General features: G+C 34.1%; 1 protein-coding gene across 6 annotated transcripts in view; it reads left to right on the plus strand.

Moving 5' to 3' along the window:
• TSC22D1 (TSC22 domain family member 1) overlaps positions 1-6180 on the plus strand; it is a 131618-nt gene that overhangs the window by 34757 nt on the left and 90681 nt on the right. The window contains exon 3 of one of the 6 annotated variants that reach the window (XR_016038911.1): positions 346-6103. The exons of 2 other annotated variants lie outside the window; for them this stretch is intronic. The gene's annotated coding sequence lies outside the window, so the exon portion shown is untranslated. Of the gene's footprint in view, positions 1-345; positions 6104-6180 lie in introns of those variants that run through there. 3 more of the 6 variants (XR_008685940.2, XR_016038912.1, XM_088842767.1) reach the window with 3 other exon arrangements.

Consider the following 6180-nt stretch of genomic DNA (forward strand, 5'->3'; position numbering starts at 1 on the left):
TTCATTCTTAATATGATACATACGAATGAATATGTTTCAGGAGATACTATCCCTGAAAGCTTTCTTAAATATGCTCACAAGTAGTTTTCCAGTCCCTAGGAATAATGTTATTTGTGGCAAAAGAACCTTGTCCTAGATTTCCCCCATGGCATTAATACGGTTTTCTGTTAGTATCTTTGATGCCAAGGGTAGGGTTTGATTTCAGGAAGTTGTTATCACCTACAGTGGGTAGAACATGAACTTTGGTGCCTTTGGCAAATTTTCATTTTTTCCTTGGTGGATTCCTCTGTGACTCCAGGTATCTTGATAATGGGAGACTGGTTTATTTGTTCTCTAATTGCCCAGATTTCTTTCAACTGGTAAACATCCTCCTTCAACCAAAGGAACTCCTCTAGCAGAGCCTTCATGGATGATATCTGTCACACATGCAGCAACTGCAGTTTGGAAGGCAGTGGTGAACGGAGCCATGCACTATATCTAGAAGACACAAGGATGAGAGAGCCACCTGATCTTGTCATTGATAAACTTTAAGATTTTCTCTGGTGTACTCTTGATCTGGAAATGGAAAGGCTCAAGTAATGACGTAATTTTTTCAGATTGGAACTTTACGTGACCATGAAACTATTCCTTTCTATTCAGAAGACTGAAGTAGAGGAAGCATGAGAGACTCCTTTCTTTAAAAAAGCAGCTCTCTATCTGTTTCACTCAAAAGATTTGTGGGATTGAAAATCACCTTAATGAAGCAGGCAGACTTTTTGATAGTCTCAGAGACCCAGAAAACTTAATGAAACTTGTCTTTTGTTGCCCAACACTGAGAAGAACTAGGAAGTAAAGGGTGAACATCTTAATTATTCCTAAATTACTTTTAATATTAGGATGTACTTTTTTGGTTTATCTTTTTCTAGTCTTGAGCCTTATTCTTGTCCGAACAGATTCCAGTATAGAAGTGGAGGCACCTTCTAAGTTAAGTCTTTTAAAGTAAATACCTGTTAAACTTGAGGTATTGTTCTGCGTTTGCAGGCATTCTAAAGTTGAATGATCCTGAAACAAAGAGGTATTTTATAGAGCAAAGGCAAGTAGTAGTAGTAGAATAAGCCTCTGTGTGTGAATTAAGTGTTGCAAGAAAGTTATCCAAACTATGGATTTGATAAATTGATGGAATAGCTATCAAGATGTTTTATTTCTCTTTTTAGTATCTATTAAACGAGTCAGTTGAAAGCTACTAAAGAAGTTTTTTAAAGTTACGCGATGCTGCCAGTTTGTTTTATTTGGTTTAAATTTTAAGAATAGAAATTCTAGAGATAACACTGTGGAAGCATCTAAATGTTCTAGGAATCTTAAAAGGTTTTAGAAACCACACTTGCTAGGTTATAACCTGGCCTTTAGTCTTTGTTGGCTATGTGTGGGACCCATTTTCCCCTCATTAATTATACATAAACTTTTGTATGTATGGTACTTAAAAGTAAGTTTAAAGGATCAGTTTGAGCTAAAATTTCCCAGGAGAGCTCTGAATTCCCATAAATGATTACAATTTTTTATTCTTGATTTGCTTTTGTTAAAAGTTAATAAGATAGTTTTTACAAACACATATAAATTAGAAAACAACTGCTCAGCATTTTAGAAGGAACTCAGGGAACTGAAGGCCAGTTTATGGCCTTTTGTTTCAGTTTTGAAGAGAAATGATTTAGTCTCTTAATCCCATTCATCTCATGCTTTGATTAAATTTTAGCTTTGTTCCTTAAAGTGTACAAAAGTAATGTAAGTGCATTTCTCTTCATCTCATGCCACTGAAAGCTATTTAAAAGTGAAACTTCATGTATATTAATGTGAACTGATTTGTTTAAACTTTTATTTTGATTCATTTTCTTTCAGATTTTTAAATATTTCATGTCACAATATGCAATCCTATATTTTTCAGTGTTTATTTTATGAATATTAATATAAGCTAATTTTTTTCTAGAATGACTAATTGTGTAACATTTGTATTATGTGATCATTTGAAAAATTAATAAATATTTTCTCCATGAAAAAAATGCACTTACTGATAAATGGCTTATTTTTCTTTCAGGAGTAGAAAATGGAAACTATAACATTTTAAAATGTATTTTAATTTTATGTGTCTTCCTCTAAGTATTTCTGAATATATATCCTTGTATGTCTTAAACTTTTTTGAGAAAAAAATTATTTAAACTGTTGAATTAAAATGACTTTTCATTGGGTCACACAGTGCCAAGTTAAGGAAACAGGTGATCTATTTAGTCTTGTTTTTGCACTTTACTGATTAGCTTCACCTTAGCTTTGTTTCCAGAATTGGATTTTTTTAGATGCCACTTTTGTATGTCGATTTTGCAAACCATTAAAACTCTTAAGTTAATATTGCAAATATCAGGAGTAATACGCTCAAGTCTTTTAAAGTGAGATCTTGATAAACATAGACCCTGACAAAATTGTATACAGAAGACATTTCTTCTAGTCAGAAAGAGAATATTTGAGAATAATGACTTATTGGAGAGCTATTCAATTAGTGGGTGCTGTTAATAGAAGAAAGTATTTTACATTTTGATGTTCTACTTGAACAAGTAATTGTAGAAGGGGAAATCTTAACTTTCAGAGTCTCTTTCTTTTAACCTTATCAAGAGAACATGGGAAAGGATAAAATTTGGTTTTCATGATTTTGTCTTTATATCTACATAAACTTAATTAGAGCCATTAGAACAATTTACTTTTCTGTGCAGAGTCTGCTAGAAACAAGAGGAGATTTCCCTTTTGATTTGATGAAAATTTTTAAGAAGCAGACTGCTAAAATTAAAAAACTTTATGGTGGGATCCTAGGTGACAAATAAGAAGTTTAGTTAATGACAACTTGTGGATTAAAATGACCTAATTTGGCTCTCTAAAGAAATTATACTCTGAAAAAAAGAATTATAAAAGGAAATTATGATTTAGAATAGCTACTGTATTTAAGGTGTGGGAGGGGAGCTAAAATTCCTGGCTTTATTAGTCTAGTAAGTTTGGAAAAGATGAGTAAAAATACTGTGGATAAAATTTGGTTTTAGAATTAAAGCTATTAAAAGATTCACAGACAAAATCTATTTATATGAAAGATGGGAGGCTATATTTCCTTGAGTACAAAAGAATTTAGAAGCCTTAACTATATGTGTTTAAAAGATGTAGGGCAGGGAGTGTTAAAGCATTACACTGGAAATTTCAAACATATTGTAAAAATAGTGGTGAAATGAGAGTTTTAAAAATAATTTTCATTACATGAACTCTTCCCTACACTATCAGTAGCTTCAAAGTAAAAACATTTACAAATATTGAACATGGCTTTATGTTTGAGGTATAAGAACTAGGCTTATTGTTTCACTATGATTTATAGGACTAGCTATAGAATAAAATAGTTTTTTTATTTGAGTACAGAAAGTTTTTTTTAATAACTTCTATTTTAAAGAAGATAAATGTCAATAAGAAGTGTGACTATAAGTACTGACCTTGTAGCTTATTGTAAATATATCCATAAATCTTACTTGATTTTGCTGTATTGAAACACTTGAGCAAAATGTCAGTGCCAAGATGTCCTAAGCAATTTCTTGATTTTTAAAAATTCAGATATTTTTATTTCCCATTTTAAAAAATTCACATTAACTTAGTCTTGAAATGTGAAAGATTTGTATTTCCAAAATAACCACATAGGTGCTCTTTAAAGGTTTTTCCCACTTAAATGTACATCTAAGGTAATCAGACGGAGAAGGCAATGGCAAGCCACTCCAGTACTCTTGCCTAGAAAATCCCATGGATGGAGGAGCCTGGTAGGCTGCAGTCCGTGGGGTCGCTAAGGGTCAGACACCACTGAGCGACTTTACTTTCACTTTTCACTTTCACACATTGGAGAAGGAAATGGCAACCCACTCCAGTGTTCTTGCCTGGAGAACCCCAGGGAAGGGGGAGCCTGGTGCGCTTCTGTCTATGGGGTCACACAGAGTCGGACACGACTGAAGTGACTTAGCAGCAGCAGCAGCAGCAAGGTAATCAGATCACTGCAGTAAAAAAAACAAAAACAAAAATTCTAGGGAACTTTGAAGTGGGCATCGGAGTTTTCAGGAATTGAGATCAAAGTGATCTCTACTCAAGAGGTAAGGTATGGCATGTAGGTAGAAAATGTTCAGAATATTTTCAGTGTAACATCTGATGATAAAGTGACCTACAACAGATATCCTTGGATTTTCAGACAGATGTAGATTTAGGGAAAGAATTTTTCTTTAAATTTGTCCCAGAGAAGAGCAATGGATAAACCACAGATTTGTTTGGAGTGAATTTAGGAACCTACGTCTATCTACATTGTACTCTCTGTACCTGGCCTACTGTATTCCAGGCATCTGTTACCCTTGCTGTTTTTTTTTAACCCTTGTTCTTTTAATGTTTATGATCTATACTTAATTTAGTATTTCTTATGCGCTGAGCACTGTTAAAATACTGTACTTTACATGGAAAGTTGAGTACATATTTCATGAGGTTATTCCCTTTTTGTTGGTTGTGTATGCCTATTTTTATTAAATGAAACCTAAAATGTAGAAAAGTTAGCTGTATTGAGTAATTTTAACTTTGGCTTGAAAAGTTAATTTGAGTTTTGTAAACATTCACTTTCACTGTAACTCGGGAATCTTTAAGAAATAATATTGTTGGCTAGTATATACAAAATTGTTCCGACAAGATATTTATAAGGTTATCGCATAAGGTATGTTAAGTGGGTTCAAAGAATCAAATGTTAGCATAATATTCAATATATCTAGAAACAAAGGAAAATGTAATACTCAGTATAGATGAGCTGGAAATATGATTTAGGATTTTTTTTTCCTAAAATTACATTATTATAATTTACTCAGTAGATGGCAACATAAAAAACAATAATCTTCCATCCTATCTTTTTAATTCTTTTTATAAGAAGAATTGGCTTTTACTTAAAATACTGTGCTCTCTGTTGTGCTTTTTCCTTTATACAGAGCACATGATCGTGTTGCTGTGAACTAGTGATAGCACTCATAACTTCAGTGAGATAGCTCATTGCATGTTCAGGATGCTCTGATGGTAAGAAGCTGATCCAGAATATGCTTCCATGTCATTTTTTATTTGAAGATTACCTTGGGAATTAGCCAAGTTAGAACCTTCATCTTACGTACAAGATTAATTGATGTCTGAGAATATCACGTGTATTTCTAATATCACATAGTTGATTAAAGGTCTTCTGTAGGATTTGAGTCTCTTGAAGGCTCCGAGATCTATACTTATCCTGTACTTTATTGCTGCCTCATGTTAGTCCCCATTCTGGGAACATCGAACAAGTCTGATTCCCTTCAAATACCATAGCCTTGAGGTGATTTAAGATGGCTCTTATACTGCATCAATTTCAAATGCAGTTTGTTTGGGTTTTTTATCTCCTACAGGTTAAGCATACCTCCATTTCTTGCTCTTAGGTTCATGGTTTTGAAATCCTTAAGAGTTTTGTGGATCTCTGAACATGCTTCAGTATACTATTTTTCTTAATGTGTGACACAACACAGTGCAGGTGTGCTTAGCCTCTGTTTGACCTTGTGACACTCATTCTGCTTTGTTTATCCTTGCGTATTTATCCAGTCAGGTGCTTAATTTTACGAGATTCTCTTGGACCAAAGAGTTTCATATTAATATGCAAATTTTGTTTAAAAAAATCAGAGCAATAGTCTCTTACAGACTAACATGCACAGTTCAGTGGAAAAGAAAATGACTCAAAGTCAAGCCAAGACCTTGAGAAAGCAATCAAAAAAGTGTAAGCTTCATTTCAGTTATTGCTTGCTTAATTCTGACTCACAGAGCTATAAATTCTGTATTAAATAGTTTTTATTGTTGTTCAGTCACTAAGGCATGTCTAACTCTGCAACCACATGGACTGAGCACCCCCAGGCTCTGAGCACCCCCCACCTCTCCTCCACTATTTTCCAGAGTTTGCTCAAACTCAGGTCCATTGAGTCAGTTATGATGCCTAGCCATCTCATCCTCTGCTGCCCCCTTTTCCTTTTGCCCTCAATCTTTCCCAACATCAACATCTTTTCCTTGCTTTTTGCATTCAGTTCAGTTCAGTTCAGTTCAGTTGCTCAGTCGTGTCCGACTCTCCGCGACCCCATGAATCACAGCACGCCAGGCCTC

Source organism: Moschus berezovskii, chromosome 13 (assembly GCF_049115385.1).
Source record: "Moschus berezovskii isolate FMDL1 chromosome 13, NW_MosBer_1.0, whole genome shotgun sequence".
In the NCBI taxonomy this organism is placed as follows: domain Eukaryota; kingdom Metazoa; phylum Chordata; class Mammalia; order Artiodactyla; family Moschidae; genus Moschus; species Moschus berezovskii.